Source organism: Lynx rufus, unplaced genomic scaffold (genome assembly GCF_022079265.1).
Source record: "Lynx rufus isolate CCGP_SWC_20201006 ecotype Redwood Valley unplaced genomic scaffold, mLynRuf1.p SCAF_15, whole genome shotgun sequence".
Lineage (NCBI taxonomy): Eukaryota > Metazoa > Chordata > Mammalia > Carnivora > Felidae > Lynx > Lynx rufus.
The window spans coordinates 44411522-44430832 of NW_025814829.1; the positions used below are offsets into that span (position 1 = coordinate 44411522).

Below are 19311 nucleotides of genomic sequence, written 5' to 3' on the forward strand. Positions count from 1 at the left end.
TTTATCACACGCTAGCTCTTCAATCTGTAGCTGAGGACATTTATTATGTGAGGCAGGAATAGCCACAGACGATCAGGCATTGCAGTAATGAGAGTTTTTCCAGGCAGTCCAGAAAATATTTATTCCTCATCTAGAATCGTGAAAGGCTTAGAGCAAAACAAAGCAAAACTACTCTCTTGTGGAGGAGGAGGGGGCATTTGATGAATTATACAGGCACAGTCACATGGCCCCTTAGCCTGCATTGCCAGTATGTGTGCTGTGGCAAGTGAGAGGTGGAATCAGGAGCAGAAGCGCAACGGAAGTGGGCGCAGTCTTCACGAGCTGATGGGGGAGCTGCCTCCAGATGGGGGGGATTGTCAGCACAGTACAGTTTCAGTACTAGAGGGCTTCTTTTTTTTCCTTTTGAAAGACTGACTTCGTTATCTCCTTCAAAATATATGATGAACTTTAGATGATCCGCTCATATACAAATATTAAGATGAAAACACGTTCCAAAGAAATGTTAATTTTAAAGAATTATTTGCTTTGTAAAATTTTTCTACCATAGCTTGATTCTATTTGGTGAAGCAGAATTTACATCATGTGACATTTACAAATTTTAAGCATTCATTTTCCTGAATTTTGATAAATACACGTCACATCGCTTTCATCACCAACAAAATTCTCCCATGCTGATTCTAGTCAGTTCCCACGTCCACCTTGCAACCAGCAACCAGCAACCTGATCCCATCACACAGCCTAGTCATGCCTGTTCTTGAGAATTCTATAAGTGGAATCATACACTAGGGCCACTATTTTCTTTCTGGTTTTACACAAGGCAGTGTTTTAATACTAATCCATGTTGTTGTGTGTTTCAGTAGTTTATGCTTTTCATAATGGGTAATATTCCATTATGTGGATAAATTAAAATAAACTTATTTATTCTCTTGCGTAGGGACATTGAGATTTTTCTAATTTTGGGTTATTGTGAATAGAGCCCCTATAAATATTCTTATGCAAGTATTTTTATGGGCATACATTTTCATTTATTTTGGTTACATATATAACAATGGAATTATTAGATACAGGTATGTGCATATTTAAATTTTTAAGAAAGTGGGGTGCCTGAGTGGTTTAGTCACTTAAGCATTTGACTCTTGTTTCTGCTCAGGTCATGATCTCACGATTTGTGAGATCAGTCCCCACATCAGGCTCTGTACTGAGTGCAGAACCTACTTGGGATTCTCTCTCTCTCTCTCTCTCTCTCTCTCTCTCTCTCTCCCTCCCTCCCTCCCTCCCCCTCCCTCCCTCCCTCCCTCCCTCTCTTCCCCCCTTTCCCCTGCTCACACTCACTCTCTTAAAATAAATAAATAAAAATAAATTTGTAAGGAACTGGCAAACACTTTTCTTGAAGTTACTATTTTCTCCTTCTGCCAGCAACAGTGCATGAGAATTCCACTTGCTTCACATTCTCAGCTCAGTAGGTATTGTCTGTCATTTTAATTTTAGCTCTTTCAGTGGGTTTGAAATAGTAAGTGGTGTTTCGTCCTTTTAACTTACAATTCTCTGATAATGGTTTTGAACACCTATTTACATACTTCTATGCTATTTCTGTGTTATATTGTGTCCTCATACCTTTGTGTGTAGGTGACATGTCTGTTCAAGTCTACAGTCTACTTTGTAGTGGAGTTGTTTATCTTTGTATTATTAGTTTATAGGAATTCTTTATATATTCTGGATACAAATTCTTTGTCAGCTCTGTGTGTAGCAAATATTTTCTACCAGATGGCGACATGCCTTTCTTATTTTCTTTGTATTTTCTTAACAGTTCGTATACATGATTCTTTTTTTTTCCTATAATCTATTTTTTATAAATTTTACAGCCAAGTTAGCACATAGTGCAACAGTGTTTTCAGGAGTAGATTCCTTAAACTCCTTGCCCATTTTAGATCATCCCCTCTCCCACAACCTGTCCAGTCACCCTCTGTTTGTTCTCTATATTTTGAGTCTCTTATGTTTTGTCCCCCTCCCTGTTTTTATATTATTTCTGCTTCCCTTCCCTTATGTTCATCTGTTTTGTATCTTCAAGTCCTCATATGAGTGAAGTCATATGAGGATCTCTTTTGCACTGCTGGTGGAAATGCAAGCTGGTGCAGCCACTCTGGAAAACAGTATGGAGGTTCCTCAAAAAATTAAAAATAGAACTACCCTGTGACCCACCAATTGCACTACTAGGTATTTATCCAAGTGATACAGGTATGCTGTTTCGAAGGGACACATTCGCCCCCATGTTTCTAGCAGCACTATCGACAATAGCCAGAGTATGGAAAGAGCCCAAATGTCCATCAACAGATGAATGGATAAAGAAGATGTGGTGTATGTGTGTGTGTGTGTATGTATATATATGTGTGTATATATATATATATATACACACACACATATATGTATATGTATACATACATATATATGTATGTATATATGTATATATATGTATATATATGTATACACACACGCACAATAGAGTGTAACTTGGCAATCAAAAAGAATGAAATCTTGCCATTTGCAACTATGTGGATGGAACTAGAGGGTATTATGCTAAGTGAAATTAGTCAGAGAAAGACAAATATCATATGACTTCACTCTTATACATAATTCTTTTTTTTTTTTGCTTATACATGATTCTTAACAGTACTAGTACTTTATTTTGTCCCCTGTAAGAAATACTTGGCAACCACAAGTTTGTGAAGATATTCTTCTGTCTTTACTTCTAGGAGTTTTTTAGCTTTTATACATACACACACAGACATACACACACACATATATGTATATATAATTTTGTTGAATTGTATTTTTGTGTATAGTGTGAAGCAGGGATTGAAATGTTAGTATTTTTTAGATGTTATCCAGCTGGTCCATTCATATGTGTCAAAAAGACTTTTCTTCTCACCTGTTGAATTATCTTGGCATCCTTGTCAAAAAATCAGTTGGAGTTACCACAGAGTTTCTCTGAGTTCTTCTCCATCCTGAGACTTCAGCAGGCCCTTCTCACCTGCACCTCAGAGGGAGACTTGTCTCCTGCTCTGACCCCAGCCTTTCTCATATTCTACTGGAAAGGCCCATAGAGAAGACTGAGAAGTGGGTACAGACTCCCCTGGAGCCTGAGGCTTCCAGGAATCATTACTTGCCATACCCACCCTGAGCTTTAAAAATTTGAATTCAGCTCTTTGCTTCTTACTGTTTTGACAGCAGCTGCCTCCCCATGCGACCACTGCAGCAAGAATGCAAGCAACTCTGCGTCCCCTCTGAGGTCTTGGAACCTTTTGGATTTTATGTTACTATTTTTTTTTAATGACTTCGATTTTGATTTTGTGGATTAAGTAGCAGAAGCCACATGCCCAGTAAATTATTTATTTCAGATGTTGTATGTTATCTAGATTTTCTATTTGGTTTTCATTTTAGTTTTCATTGCTATTCTGAGATTTCCTCATTGGTTCACATATTCCGTCTTTTCCTTAATATCATTGTGCATAAGGTTAGCAGCTGTTTTAAGGTCTTTTTATACAGTTTCCAGCATCTGTTTCTATTGCTTTGTCTCTAGATTAGTTATGTTTTCCTGCTTATTCATATGTCTAGTGATTTTTACATTTAATGAAAATTGATATAATGGGGGTTAAGTCTTCTGTCTTGCTATATATCCCATCTGTTCTTTGGTCCCCTTTTCTTTTACTCATTTCTTCTGGATTAATTCGGTAATATTTATTTTTTTAATGTTTATTTGTGAGAGAGAGAGAGAGAGAGAGAGAGAGAACGAGATCGAGTGGAGGAGGGGAAGAGAGAGAGGGAGACAGAGGATCCAAAGCAGGCTCTGTGCTGACAACAGGGAGCCCGATGGGGTGCTGGAACTCACGAAGCATGAGATCATGACCTGAACCAAAGTCAGACACTGAGCCACCCAGGTGCCCGAGTTCAGTAATATTTACAATTCCACGTTAGCTACTTATTTTGTTTTCTTTGGTTTGCTTCATTAGCTATAACTCTTTTCTTTTGTAGTCATTGCTTTAGGGTTAATAATATGCATTTTAAAGTACTTTCAAGTAATATTGTTTATTATCTCATATAGTGTAAGAGCCTTACAGTGCTATACTTCCATTTTCCCTCCCCTATCCTTTTGATACAATTTTCATACATTTTAGTTCTACATATGTTATAAACTCAACATACTGCTCTTATTTTTGCCTGTTAAATAATCCATTATCTTTTAAGGAAATGTTAAAATTAAGAAGTCTTTTTGTATGTATCTGTATATTTACCATTTCTAGAAATATTTCTTTTGTGTAATTGCTGATTTCCATCTGGTATTTTCTTTCTTTCTTTTTTTTCTTAAGTATTCATTAATTTATTTTGAGTGAGACAGAAAGAGAGAGATTGAGAGATTGTGCAAGCTGGGGAGGGGCAGAGAGAGATGGAGAGAGAGAATCCCAAGCAGGCTCTGGGCTGTCGGAGGCTCAGTCTCACAAACGATGAGATCATGACCTGAGCCTAAATCAAGAGTCGGATGCTTAACCAACTGAGTCACCCAGGTACCCCTGGTATTTTCTTTCTGATTGAAGGGCTATCATTAACAGTTTCTGCAGTGTTGATTTGCATAATAAATTCTTTCAGCTAACGTTTGGCTGTTACATATGCAAAAATTTTTTTCTGTACTATGTGTCACTTCTTAAGGGACTCCTGTAATATGTAAATTGGATAGTTGAAGGTCATTGATGCTGTTTCTTTTTCTTCTGCTCTGTGTTTACCTTTGGTGAGATTCTGTCACTGTGTCTTTAAGTTTACTAATCTTTTCTTCTACTGAGTCTAAATGACTTTTAATACCTACCAGTGTACTTTGTCACCTCACACATTGTAGTTTTATCTCTAGAAGCACAGATTTGGTCTTTTTAATGCCTTCCTTGTCTCTAACAGTTGTAACCTTTATTCTACATATTTGAACAAGTGAAATATAGTTATAATAACTGCTAATGTTGTTGTCTACTAATTGTCATCATGGCATTTATATATCTTTTTCTGTTGATTTTATTTTTCTCTTCATTATGGGCTTTATTTTTTTAAACTTTTTTCATGTGTTATAATTTATGGTTTGATGATAGCCATTTTGTATATTACCGTGTTGGACTGCAGGATGATTTTATATTTTTATAAATGTTCCTGAGCTATGTTTTAAGACACAGTTAAGTTACTTGAAAACCATTTAATTTCTTTTAGATACACTTATCAGCTTTCTTAGGTGGCACCATAGAAGCTTTTATCTTGGCATGCCTTTCAACCACTACTACAGTACCCTTGTGAATTGTGCAGTTTTTCTACTCTGGCAGTGGGAACATGGATTTCTTCTGACCATGTGTGAGCTCTGATATTTTTTTCAACTCTGTTTCTTTTGGGTGTTTCTTTCCCCAGCTTTGGGTAATTTTTTTATATGCATACTCTGAGAGTATTCAGCTGAAGACTTAAGGCAGTTCTCCCTCTTTAAGTGAAGACTTTTCCTCTTCAGTACATTGTCAGTGGAACTCTGGTCACATTGGCCTTCCTGGTATCCCATCTGTATCTCTTCAACTCAGGGAAACTCCCTTGCCCTGCATTTTGGGAGCTAACTCCACATAGTAAGGTGGGACGATTGTAATCCTCCCTCATTTGTCTCCCTTTTCTCATGCATCATTGTCTTCTGCCTGATATTCTGTGTTTTGAAAACCATTGTTTTATATATTTTGCACATTTTAAAAATTGTTTTAAGCGAGAAGCTGGATCCAGTTCCTGTTACTCCATGTTGGCTCAAATGGAAGTATATTTTGATGTAATTTCACGTGCACAGAAAAGTTTCAAAAATACCTTAAGGTATTCTCATGTACCTTTTACTCATTTCCACCAGTCGTTTACATTTTGCCCATTTGCTTGCTCTCTCTTGGTGTCTCTTTCTCTTTCTCTATTTTTTCCTGAAAAAAAAAGTTTTTGAGAGCAAGATCAAGACATCATGTCCCTTTATACTTAAATATGTCATTAAATATGTCAGTGTGCATATACTAAGGAAACAAGGGCATCCTCTTATGTAACTAGATTAGAGTTATAAAAACCAGGAAATTTGATATTAATACAATAATGTCATCTCATCCTTTTTATCAATTGTCCCAGTAATGTCCTGAATAGTAACTGATTGTTCCAGTCCAGGATCAAATCCAGGATCCTGAATTATATTCAGTTGTCACATCTCTTTAGTGTCTAATTTGGAACAGTTCTTCAGCCTTTCTTTGTGCTTTTTGACCTTGAAATTTTTGAAGACTTTCAGCCATCTGCTTTGTAGAATGTTCCTCAGTTTTGATTTGTCTGATGTTTCTTCATGATTAGATTCAGGATATGCATTTTTGGCAAGAATACTACTGAAGTGATAGTGTATTCTCCTCAGTGAATCTTATTAGGAGGCACATAATGTCAGTTTGCTCCCAAATTGGCTGTGTTAGCTTTGATGGCTTGGATAAAATGGTATTTTCTAAGTTTCTTTACTTAAAAAATTTCCCCTTTGTAATTAATAAGTAACTTCAGTGAAATATTTTAAAAATCTATGAATACACAACTATCATCAAACTTTTGCCTACCAGTTTTAGCATCCAGTAATAATTTTCTAATTCCACCAGTCTCCCTATGTTAATTAGTCGGATTTTACTATAAGGAAAACTTTCTTTGCTCTCCTATTGATATGTTTTTATGATGGAAGACTCTTAGATTTTTAGATTTTATTAATGTATTATAATACATATGTAATAATATATATGTGTAACATATATTATAGCACATTATATTTAATTAGATATAGCACTTTATTTAATTAGATATTCTTCCCAAGTTTGATGAGTGGAGAATCCCTCTATCTTCTGTTGCATTTTGATAGATCTTCATGTTTTTTTGAGTATTTTTTTAGTTTTTGTACCAATGAGATACTCCAGGCATTGCTTGTAGTTTCTCTGCATTAGCCCTGGAATCATCATTTCTTTATGAGCCTTTGGTTTATGGTAAGGATAATAATATTTAGAAACCAAGATATGGGCACAGTGTGTATTTATTGTTACCAAAGTGCCATCACTTGGAAACACACACACACACACATACACATTCTTAATTCTACCTGCATCTGTTTATTAAAAAGCATGAGTTTAGGGGCGCCTGGGTGGCTCAGTCGGTCACGCAGCCAACTTTGGCTCAGGTCATGATCTCGCCATACGTGAGTTAGAGCCCTGTGTCGGGTTCACTGCTGACAGCTCAGAGCATGGAGCCTGCTTTGGATTCTGTGTCTCCCTCTCACTCTGCCCCTCCTTGGCTCATGCTCTCTCTCTCTCTCTTTCAAAAGTAAATATTAAAAAATTTTTAAAGAAAAGCATCAGTTTATTCTTACACCTTTAATTCTAATCAGATACCATGGGATATATCTAACTTTTCCTTGTCCCCATATTTTAAATCCATTTTCCAACAATGGGAAACCTGGCTTCAATATTCTCAATATATTTGTTAATAGTATACTTGCAAATGTTTAATAAATTGTTCTTCAAAAAACAAACTGAAACAAAAATATTTATAACATTTGCTTATTTTTATAGTGTGAATACTTTCTCCATGGCCAAATTCAGTCTACCAACATGACTGCATCAGCGAACACAGAACTGGGAAGAGATGTTCACACTTGATGGGGTGAGTTAATGGCAAAACCTACACACCATAGCACGCAATGCAAAGAAGTCGTATCATAATTACAAACCCCTATCTCTGTAAAAAGCAAATATATTAACAAGGGTCCAATATTTATAACTTTTTAAAGTAAAATGTACATAGTGAATTAAATCTTATATGTACAATGTCAATGAGTTTTGATATGTAACTAACACGTGTATTAAGATACAAAACATTTTCATCACTCTAAATGTTCTCTGATAGCTTTTTCTAGTCAGTGAGACACTCAGAGGAAAGCACTGTTGTAATTTTTGTCATCAGAGATCAGCTTTGACTGTTCTAGATCGTCACTCTAAGTAAAATGATATGATATAATTTTTTTTTTGATCTGGATTTTTTCACTCAGAAAAATATATGTCAGAGTCATCTTTATTAATGCATATGTAAGCAATTTTTTTGTGTTGCTGGGTAGTATTCAGTCCTTTAAATCTACAATAATTTGTTTACCCATTTTCCAGTGATGAGTGTTTGCATTCTTTTTACTTTTTTTGGTTATTATGAAAAAAACTATAAACATTTCCATATAATTCACTTTGTAAATAAATGTTTTTATTTCTCTTTGATATATATCTGAAAATGAAATTGCTGGTTTATAGGGTAGATGTTTGTTTAATTTTACATGAAATAAACATTTTTTTAATTGTTTGTATCATTAACACTTTCATCAGCAATATACAAATTTTGGGCCAAAGTTCAGTCTTTGTAGGCTTCTTATTTTAGCAACTCTATTGGGTGAATGGTAGTATCGTAGGGATTTATTTTGCATTTTACTAACTGGTGATGCTGTGAACTTTATATGTGCTCATTAACCGTTGCATGTATCATTTAAGTTTTTAGAAATGTAGTGTCATAGTGTATTTTTCATAATATTCTCTTAATTTCTTTTTAAAATCTGTAGTATGTATAGTAACATCTACTTTTTCATTATTTCTGTTGGTAATAAATTATTTCAGCCTTTTTATTTCTGAAAAGGATATTTTGTTAGTTTATAAAAGATATTTTTGCTGGATATTGAGTTTCTAGGATTACAGCAATATTGTTACACTTCATGTTTACTGATATTTTCTTCTACAATATCTAATGTGCCATTTTCCATATCTAGTGTATTTCTATCTTACACATGTTAGAATTAATTTCTATAATTTTGATTGAGCTGTTATAAAACATCCTCTAAGCCTACAGTAAACATTTGAATTTTTCCTCTAGCTTCTTGAATATGGAGAATAGAATTATAGTAACTATTTAAAAAACATTGTCTACTAATTCTGTCATCCATGTCTTTTGGGGGGATGGTTTGGATTGATTGACTTTTTTTTTTATTGCTATAAGTCTTCTTTCTACCACTCAGCTTTTTTGCATGCTTCTAATATTTAATTGGTTGTCATACACTGCAAATTTTACCTTGTGGATGGTAAGATATTTTTACTATTGTAAGTACTATTGAGGTGTTTCTTCTTTTTTTGACACGGTTAATTTACCTGGAGACAGTTTGATCCTTTTAGCTCTTCAGTCTCTGTGATTCTGGGAGCAGGACAGTGTTTAGTCTTGGGCTAATTTTGCTCCACTACTGAGGCAAAACCATTCTTATGATTCTACCTGTTGCTCCCTAGATTATGAGGTATTTCCACTTTGGCAAGTGAAACTGTCTTCAGACCTAGGTGAGCTCTGGGGACTGTTTTCCTGGTTGGTTCTTTCCCTAACCTTGGGTAGTTTCCTCACATGAGTTTTAGGATAAATAATCTGAATATTTGGGAGAGTCCTCCCACTCTTGTTTTCTCTCTTTCTCAGCAGCTCCCTCCTTTGTGTTATTCTGACCTGTGTATTCTAGCTGTCCTTGCCTCCCCATTCTTCCAGCTCTGTCTCATCAATTCAGAAAGACCAATAGGTTCTGTCTAGGTTCTTTTCCTTTTACAATTAGGAACCTCTGTCCACACAATTGGCTCAAGATTTCATAAGGTTTACTTCATTTGTTTCCATTATCTTAAGGATCTCTTTTATTCACTGGCTTATAGCCAGTGTCTTGAAAAACATTGTTTCATGTATTTTCCACAGGTTTCAGGTGAGATAGTAAATCTGGTCCCTATTCTTCTATCTTGGGTGAAAGTAGAGACCCATATGTCTTTTAAAAATTTACGTGAGGAGGGGGTGGCAGAGTAAGGAAGTCCAAAAGTCTATGCTTCCAAAAAAAAAATGAGAAAAAAAACTGTTAAAAACTATCTGGGTCAAGAGGAACCTGAGTGGCTTCGTGTTTAAGCATCCAACTCTTGATTTCATTTCAGGTCCTGATTTAATGGTTCATGGGTTCAAGCCCCACATTGGGCTCTGCAGCTGGCAGCATGAAGCCTGCTTGATATTCTCTCTCTCTCCCCCTCTCTCTCTGCCCCTCCCTCTCTAGTGCCTTCCCTCCCCCCCCTTCTCTCTCTCTCAGAAATAAATAAAAACGTTAAAAAATTTTTTAAAAACCTTTCTGGGCCAACGTTTTACAGAATCTGGAAACTAATCAAAAGCTTGCAAAAACCAGGGAATACTTACTCAGGAAAACCTAGCTTGATCTAAATAATTACAGTGAGCTTTGTGGTATTTTAAACTTTTTTGGATCCTTCCCTACTCTCTAACACAGTGGTACCATTGAAAATTAAGTTTGTATTCTGGCACTAACACCAGAGGGAGCAGAATGAACTACATTAGCAAAAATTTGTAATGGTGTTGACCTGTCTGGTGCCTCCTTAGTAGGTCAGTTCAAAAGGCTTGCCTTTATCATGCATAACACAGAATTATCCCACTGCTCTAGCAGCTACCCAGGGTGCATTTGTCAAAAATGTTTATAGCCAAAGATACTTGTTGTTTCCATAAGCAATGGATAACAGTTAAGGCAAACAGTACATCATAAAAACAGTTGGGAGGAGAGATTGATGAATGAAATGTTTTGGGGAATAAGAAATCTGAAAAACTCTGACATATTCTTGGAAATATTCACCCCTAGACTGTGCATATACTCAAGAAAGCCCTGAGGAGGTTCTGACTCTCATTTCTGTCTGTTTTCTGCCTTGTTCAAGCAGGTAGTGAAGGTTAAGGCAGAGATGTAAATTATGTGGCTGAATGTAGAAGGCATACACACATAGAGTTCATCTACCAGACTGGGAGGTTTTTTGCATTCCACACCATTAGGGAAATCCATGTCCCATCACTATCTGGCCATTAAGCAAATGGAACAGAGACTTCAGGGGCCATAAGTGACAAAACCTACAGATGTTACAAAATTAGCTCAAAAAGTCACTAAACAAGAAACCAGCAATAATTACAACAGACAGCAATGGTAAACCTATGGAGCAGGGAGGGGAATGTGATTTCCAGAGTTGCTGTATCATATTATTCAAAATATCCAGTTTTCAATAATTAGAAGTTATGCAACGAAATGAGAAAGTCTGACCCATATACAGGAAAAGCAAATTAATCATCAGAAACTCTTTCTGAGGAAGCACTGACATTGAACTTATTAGACAAATACTTTAAATCAGAAGTTTAAATATGTTCAGTTAAGGAAACCATGTGCAAGGAACCAAAAGGAATTATTGGGGCCCCTGGGTGTCTCAGTCGGTTAAGCGTCCGACTTTGGCTCAGGTCATGATCTCACAATTCATGGGTTTGAGCCCCACATCGGGCTCTGTGCTGACAGCCTGGAGCCTGCTTCTGATTCTGTGTCTCGCTCTCTCTCTGCCCCTCCCCTGCTCACACTCTGTCTCTCTCTGTCTCTCAAAAATAAATAAATGTAAAAATTTTTTTTAAAAAAAGGAACTAAAAGGAATTATGAAAACGATATCTCAAATACAGTACATCAGTAAAGAGACAGAAAATTTTTAAAGGAACCAAATATTTTGGTATGGATAAAAACAGTAACTGAAGTGAAAAACTCACTAGGGGATCTCAATAGCAGATTTTATCAATAGAAGGAAGAATCAGTTAACTTAAAGATAGGTGAATTGAAATTGTCCAGCCTGAGGAATAGAAAAAAAAGGAAGAAAAATAATCAGAGCCTCAAAGACTGATGGGATACTGTCAAGCATATAGTAGGAGGCCTAGAGGGAGAGGAGAGAAAGGTGAAGAAAGAATATTTGAAGAAATAATGAGTGAGGCCTCCTAGAATTGATGAAAAATTTGAATCTGAATATCTAAGAGTCTCAGTGAACTCCAATTAGATAAGTTCAAATAGATCCACACTGAGATACATTATAATCAAACTGTTGAAAGGCAAAGAATACTGAAAACAGCAAGAGAAGTGACTTGTCATAAGCATAGGATCCTTAATAAGATTAGCAGCTAATCTTGCATCAGAAACCATAGAGGGTAGAATACATCAGTATGATATATTCAGAGTACTGAAAGAAAAAAGAAACTGCCAACCAAGAATTCTATCCAGCAAAACTATCCCTCAAAGATTGGCAAATTGAGACATTCCAAGACAAAAACTGGGAGAGTTCATTGCTAGCATACAGTAACTTGAAGGGACACAAAGAAACAAAGAACACCAGTAATGATAACTACAAATGAAATTATAAAATTTGTATTAATGTTTTTTTTACTCCTTTTTTTCTATTATTTAAAGTAAGTTACATCAAACTATAATTATAAATCTATATCAGTGGGCACAAATGTATAAAGACATGATTTGTGACAATAACATAAGAGGGGACAGTTTTTTTTATATGTAGGAGGAAGTTTTTGTATATGTAAAAATAGATATTGAATTATAAGTTAAGATTGTAATAAATTAATATTATTATAAATAAAGATGTTAAGTATAATACCCAGGACGTCTACTAAGAAAATAACTCAAAACTATATGATAAAAGAATAAAAATAGAATTAAAATGATAAACTAGAAAATATTTAACACAAAATAAGATAGTAATAAGAGGAACTGAGGAACAAAACTGATGTGACATATAGAAAACAAGTAGCAAAATGGCAGAGCAAATCCTTATCAGTAATAATTAAATGTAAATGGATTAAACTCTCCAGTTAAAAGACAGAGATGAATAGAATGGATTAAAGAATCATGGTTCAACTACATCTCTATAAGAGATTCACTTTAGATTTAGATATTCAAATAGGTTGAAAAAAAAGTATGGAAAATAAACTCCTGAAAACAGTATACAAAAGAGATCTGAAGTGGCTAAACTAATATACAAAATTACTTTAATCTAGAAATTATTATGAGAGACAAAGGACATTTAAAGGGTCAATTCGTCAAGAAAATATAACAGTTATAAACAGTAGAACTACAAAATACATGAAACCAAAGCTGACTTAATTGCAGGGAGAGATAGTTCAAAAATAATAGTTGGAATCCTCAGTATTCTGTTTCAGTAATGGATAGAACAACTTGACAGAAAGCAAGGAAGTAGAAAGGTAAATGAACTACACTATAAACCTACTAGATCTAACAGACATTCAGGCATTGTTCTGAAGTACACGTGGAACTTTGTATATGCCAAAGATAATTGAAAACATATATTCACACAAAAACTTGTACATGAATGTTCACAGCTATATTATTCAGCATAGCCAAAACAGTAGAACCACCCAAATATCCATCAACTGATTAGTGGAAAAGCAAATAGTAGTTTTCTTATAAAATGGGATATTATTTGTCCATAAAAAGGAAAGAAGTACTAATGCATGCTACAACATGGATGAATCTTGAAAACATTTTGCTCTGTGAAAGAATCCAGACACAAAAATCCACAATATATGATTCCATTTATATGAAACATCCTGAATGGGAAAATCCATTGAGACAGAAAGTAGATTAGCAGTTGTCATAGGCTAGGGTAAGAATGAAATGGGGATGGCAGCTTAATAGATGTGGAGCTTCTCTGGAGGGTGACAAAAATATAAAAATATACATTAATGATGGTTGTATATCACTGTGAACATACTAAAAACTCCAAAGATTATACTCTAAAATGTTTAAATGTGAATATTATATTCTTGGGAATTTTATCTCAGTAAAAAATAAATTTAAAAACTTAAGCAAAGAAAACATAGTCTTTTATATTTGTGTTTTTTGATTATTATTCCTTTCTGTAGATCTGAGTTTCTGATATCATTTCCCTTAATTTATTTAAGTCAATAAATTTTTACTTAAGGAGTTTTACATGTGAATCCTTCCACTCCCAATCACTGTAGTTTTTCCAAAGTCAGAATCATTACCTTCAAAATAACCCTTTTAAAAAGAACTTTTGGGGGTGTCTGGGTGGCTCAGTCAGTTAAGCATCCAACTTCAGCTCAGGTCATGAACTCCCAGTTCGTGAGTTTGAGTCCCACATCAGGCTCTGTGCTGACCACTCAGAGACTGGAACCCGCCTCAGATTCTGTGTCTCCCTCTCTTTCTGCCCCTTCCCCCCACTCAAGAATAAATAAAGAACTTTTGTTCAATCTACAGTTGTCACTGTCAGTCCAGAATTATTTCAGTTGGGCTTCTTTGAACGCCATTTGAACATGGACATACTTCAAAAATTCCCCACCTGTAACCTTTGGGATTCAGCATAACATGCATCTCAGTAAACCACTCATTTCCCTTTATTCTAAAGAACTTTTTTGTTCTCTAGTACAGTTCTGCTGGAGATGAATTATCTCAATAATTTTTTTTGAATATTTTGTCATTTAATTTAAAGGACATTTTTGCTAGCTTTAAGATTCTGGGATGACAATGTTTTCAACACTTTAAAGATGTTATAGGGGTTTATTTCTGTGTGAAGCTAAATGTAATTTCTTTTGCTGTTTTTCTCGATATTATGTTTCTTTTTTCCCCTAAGATTACTTTTAAGATTGTATCTTTATCTTTGGCCTTCACTGGTATGATTATGATATGCCTAGATGAGTTTCTCTTTGTGTTTACCTTTATTGAGATTTTGGAGATTCTTTGTTCTGTCACTTATTTTTCCCTAAACTTGAGAAATTTTTCAAGTACATTTTCTTACATTTTATATTTTTTCCTTCTGAGACTTTAATGAAGAGAGTATTACACAGAAGAATATTTTCCTACATGTCACTTAATATGTTTATTTATGTCAAATGTTTTCTTCCTGTTCTTCTACTAGCTTGTTTGTATTGATACAACTTCAAGTTAAATGACTCTTTTTCTTCTTTCTCCAATATGCTGGTAAGAATTTCCATTAAATTTTCATTATAGCAATTATGTACACTTTAATTCTGGTGGTATTTTTGTATTAATCTTTTTAATGGTTTCCATTTTTCTGCTGAGATTTCCCACATGAAAAAATTCTTCACAGATTCTTTTAAGTCCTGAACATACTTTATGCCACTGATATGAAGTCCTTATGCTGTTTATACCATTTGATTCTTTGGGGTATCTGCTTCTATTGAATGCTTCCTCTCTTGACTCTAGGCATATTTTTCTGTTTCTTTGTATCTCTAGTAATATTTTGTTCTTTTTTAAATATTTATTTTTATGGGTGGGGGATGGGCAGAGAGAGACTCTCACGCAGGCTTTCTCTGTCAGCACAGAGCCTTTCACAGGGCTTGATCTTAGACTTTGTGAGATCATGACCTGAGCCGAAATTAAGAGTTGAACTCTTAACCAAATAACCCCGCCCAGGTGCCTCTAGTAATATTTTGTTCTGAACTGGACTCTGGATGTATGGTGTTTTAGAGACTTTCAACTCTGCTATTTTCCTCTGTTGAGTGTTGATTTTTGTTCTAGCCTGAAGCTAATTGGGCTGGATTTAACCTCCAAACAGTATCTTCCCTGTTGTGTTCAGCTAATGAAATACCCTCTTAGACTTTTTCAGTTCTGTTTTTAACTAAGTCCCTTGAAGTTTTCCCCATGAATGTGTATTCTAGTGATCAGCCAAGTGTTGGGCAGACTTTGTATTCCAATATAGAGGCTTATCCCACCCTGTGGCTCCACTCTTCATATAATTTTCTCCCTAACCCACTAGCCACTTTGACAGCCCCAGTTTCTTCCTCTGATTACTCAAGCTGTAAGACTACAACTTTATTCTACTCTACACCATATATACTGAGAAATGGCCTTGGGTGAAGGGTCACATATATAACTCTAACCTAATGGACTTCACTCTCCAAGAGTCAATTCCTGTAAAGTTTCTGCCTTAATTACTCAATTAGTTTTTCAGGCTTTCTGTAATAAAGCACCACAAACAGGGAAGCTTAACCAATAGAAATTTATTGTTTCATAGTTCTAGAGGCTAGAAGTCTGAGATCAGTGTATTAGCAGGGTTGGTTCCTTCTGAGGGCTGTGAGGGAGAATCTGCTCTATGCCTTCCTCCAACCTTCTGGTTTGCTGGCAATATATGGCACAGCTTGGCTTGTAGGTGCATCAAACTCTGCTCTCATCTTTACATGGTGCTCTTCCTTTGTGTGTGTGTTTCTGTGTCCAAATTTCCTGTTTTTATATGGACACCAGTCTTATTGTATCAGGGTCTATTTTTATGACCTCATATTAACTTGATTACCTGTGTAAAGACCTCTTTCTGCATAAGGTTGCATCCTGAGATATTGGGGGTCAGGATTTCAAATAATCGTTTTTGGGGGAAATCACAGTTCAACTCAGAACAGTCACTCTCCATTGCCTTCCAGTTGTTGTTTATAAAATACTTTGTCTATATTTATAACTTTTTTCTGCCATTTTGCCTCTCTATGCCTCTTCTCTTTGGCAGTCATGAGTCTGTTCTTTGTATATATAAGAATGTTTCTTCTTTTGTATATGGGTGTATGTATGTGTGTGTGTGTGTGTGTGTGTGTGTGTGTGTGTGTGTGTGTTTGTGTGTGCATGCCACATGCCACATTTTTGTATCCATTGGGTTGCATCCATATCTCAGCTATTGTAAATAATGCTGCAATAAACATAGGGGTGAAATATATCTTTTTGAATTAGTGTTTTCATTTTCTTTTGGCAAATACCCAGTAATAGAATTACTAGATCATATGGCATTTCTATTTTTAATTTTCTGAAGAACCTCCATACTGGTTAGCATAGTGGCTGCACCAGTTTGCATTTCCATCAACAGTATACTTGTTGTTTCTTGTGTTTTTGCTTCTGATAGATTCTGACAGGTATAGGGTGATATCTCATTGTGGTTTTTGTTTGTACTTACGATTAGTGATGTTGAGCATGTTTTCATATGTCTATTGGCTATTTATATATCTTCTCTGGAAAAATGTCTAATCACATTTTTTAAATTGGGTTATTGTTGTAGGATTTTTTTCTTGGTGGTGAGTTTTATAAATTCTTCATATATTTTGGATATTAATCCCTTATTGGGTATATCATTTTCAAATATTCTTTCCCATTCAGTAGGTTGCCTTTTCATTTTGTTCATGGTTTCTTTTACTATCAGGTTTTATAGTAGCTATCTGTGGATATTCTGCCATTATTGGAAATGGGAATTATCTGAAAATTTTTGTTAGCAGATAGACATTGTGTATAATATATGCTAGACAGTTTGTTTTATCTTGTCTTCCTTTATACAATGTTAGTTTTGTTTTGGCAGAGAGTTAAATACTGACTCTCCTTAAAACTTTCAGATTTGGTTTTATACCTTTGCGTGTAGGAATCCTCTCTAAATTGTTCTTATGCTAGGCTGTGGCCCTTAATCTAGGCAAAGCGTCTGCAAATTTTGGCTCATGGAACTAATCTGACCTGAATTTTTTTTCCCTATGGCCCATAGCTAAAAATGTTTTTTTTTTCATTTTTAAAGAGTTGAAGAAGGAGGAGTAGAAGAAACAAAGATGACTATATGTGGCTGTAATTCTGAAAATATTTACTATATGATTCTTTACAGAAGATATTTATGACCCCTGCTCTGAACTATAGACTTTTAGTGTCACAAATGAATAAAAAAGTGCTCAGTGAGGTCTTTCCACCTAGGCTGGGTTGGACTATATCTCCTAGCACCACATCACCTTTGGTGATGGGAGCGGCACCACATGCATGAAGAAGGGACAGGAGCAGACCCCAGCACTCCAGGTACAAGGGGCCTGCACTTGGAAGACAAGTTCCCATAACATTTGGTTTTGGAAACCAGTGAGTCGTAACCTCATGAGTTTTTACAGGTACTGGGACTTAACTCTGGGTACTTTAAAAATCAGTGGACTTGTTTTGGGAGAGCCAGAGAGCAATAGGAAATTAAGCCTGTCCCTTTAGAGAGGCAGCATAACAAACAATCCCACGGAGATACTGCACAGAAGTAGAAGTTTGAAAAACACCTGAGGTATATGTAAAGGAGGGTTATTTACTAATCTCAGAACATGTTTTGGAGAGGCGAGGATCTTTAGGAGACTTCTCCAAGAACAAAAGAGCTGGTAGGAGCCACTTCTATCCCCCTTCTCCCAAGTCTGAACAGCTTGACACCTGTGGGAACCAGTGCAAATACTGTCTACCCTCATCCCACCCCTGTATTCTCCTGCAGATTCACCCATTCGACCTGCCCCATGTGGCAGGAGTCCCTTCAAAGCAGTTCCTGCCATATCTCATCATGCAGGCAGCCCCAGCAGTGAACAGCTCCACCTCCAAAGTGACTCCTTCCTTGGGTAGAGGGGAAGATAACCATACACACTAGTTCCACTGCAGTCCCAGAAGCTAAACCATATAACTGGCAGTGCAGAGAGAGTACCCTGCTGATCCGTGCACCTGTAGCCCTAGCACATGTCCTGGGGGTAGGTTCTGATCTGACTGCCAGCCCTACCCACCAATACCAGCCTCTCAGGGAACAGCACAGGAAAGCAGTCTAGCTCAGTGCAACTACAGCCCCAGCAAATGGGTTGAGGGCAGACATCTGATCTGACTGCTTACACTGCCCAACTACAAGCCCATGGTGTAGGCACAATAGGCAAAGGGGGCTATTGTAGCCAAATGGACTGAAGGCAAACTAGGCTCAGCCACAGCAGTAGAGCACATTCAACCCACATAGGAGACACTCCTGAAGCTCCTGATTTTGGTGAGCAGGGGACATTGTGCTAAAGTGCATCATAGGACCTCTTCATCAGGATAGTACTTTCAAGATCAGAAGACATAACTGACTTTCCTAATGCATAGAAACAAACAGAGAGTTAAACAAAATGAGGATACAGAAGAATATGTCTCAAATGAAAAAAAAAACAAAAAAGAAACAGGACAAAACCACAGCAAAACACCTACGTGAAATTGAGATAAACAATATTCCTGATAAAGAATTCAAAGTAATCATTATAAAGATACTTACTGGACTTGAGAAAAAAGCGGAAGACTTCAGTGAGACCTTCAACAAAGTGAAAGACAATATAAAAAAAAGAGATGAAGAACTCAACTGAAATTGAAAGTACACTAGAAGGAATTGATGGACTAGAGGAGGCAGAAGAAAGAACCAGTGAACTAGAAAACAGAGTAATGAAAAGCAACCAAGGGGAACAGCAAAAAGAAAAAAAAAATAAAAGATGGGAATAGGTTAAGGGAACTCAGTGACATAATCAAGCCAGGAGGCACAGAGAGCTCCCAACAAAATCAACCCAATCAGATCCACACCAAGACACATAATAATT

At 36.0% G+C, this 19311-nt stretch overlaps 1 long non-coding RNA gene across 1 annotated transcript in view; it reads left to right on the forward strand.

Moving 5' to 3' along the window:
* The window catches only part of LOC124510188 (uncharacterized), a 274118-nt gene that overhangs the window by 99444 nt on the left and 155363 nt on the right, over window positions 1-19311 (forward strand). Inside the window, exon 3 of the long non-coding RNA XR_006961639.1 lies at window positions 7620-7710. This is a non-coding gene — a long non-coding RNA (uncharacterized LOC124510188). The remainder of the gene's footprint in view (window positions 1-7619; window positions 7711-19311) is intronic.